Source organism: Myotis davidii, unplaced genomic scaffold (assembly GCF_000327345.1).
Source record: "Myotis davidii unplaced genomic scaffold, ASM32734v1 scaffold1808, whole genome shotgun sequence".
NCBI classification, from domain to species: domain Eukaryota; kingdom Metazoa; phylum Chordata; class Mammalia; order Chiroptera; family Vespertilionidae; genus Myotis; species Myotis davidii.
The window spans coordinates 19,911-20,825 of record NW_006298689.1 but is presented as its reverse complement, the minus strand read 5'-3'; the positions used below and the strand labels follow the sequence as shown (position 1 = coordinate 20,825).

The 915-nt window shown below is 43.4% G+C and overlaps 1 pseudogene; it reads right to left on the bottom strand.

The window, feature by feature from the left end:
• Positions 1-198: 198 nt before the first annotated feature.
• The window catches only part of LOC102753355, a 3,569-nt pseudogene continuing 2,852 nt past the window's right edge, over positions 199-915 (bottom strand).

Genomic DNA, 915 nt, shown 5'->3' with positions numbered 1-915 from the left:
AAAATTGGGAAAGTAGAAAAACAACAAAGAGAATAGTTGTTGAATATCTCAGAGAGCAGAGAACTTAATTGAGTTATATATGTTGAATAGAAAAGATGAGGTCAAAGAAACAGAAATTCCAGGAAATAAATGGAAACAGCAAGTTCTAGTTTCATGGTCTGAAGATAATCATGATATCTGACTCTGAGCCTTTGACCATCATGGGCACATCTTCAGTCTTAGGACAACTGGCCTATTTGTAGTTTCTTTCACAAAGAATGTCTTCAGAGCCTGTTTGATGTCTTTATTCCTGAGACTGTAGATGAAGGGGTTCAGCATGGGTGTGACCAAAGAGTACATGTCCCAGGCTGTGGCACTTGAGTGAGCATTGTGGGTATCAGCAGAGCTGAGGTACACCCCTAGGATAGTACCATAAAATAAGGAGACAATTGAGAGGTGAGACGCACAAGGAGAAAATGTGTTATACTTCCCCTGAGCTGATGACATTCCCTGTGTGCAGGACACCCTTTTAGAAATGAGTAAAGGATCCCAGCAAAAGGACCACCACCAAGCAGGAGAGCTGAAAAAATACATTGCCATGTTAGTTAAAATTGTGTCAGAACAGGCAAATTTGATCATCTGATTGAGTTCACAGAAAAAGTGTGGGATTTCCAAATCCATGCAGGACAGCAGTCGCAACACCATTAAGCATTGTAACAAGGAATGCAGGACACTCATGATCCAGGACAGCAGAACCAGTAGTCCACAGAGCCGTGGGTTCATGATGACCATGTAGTGCAGGGGTTGGCAGATGGCCACATACCTGTCATAGGCCATCACAGTGAGCAGGGAGGTCTCCAGTCCTGCAAATAATGCGAAAAAATACATCTGGGTGATGCAGCCTCCGTAGGTTATGGCTTTGCTCTGTGTCTGGCT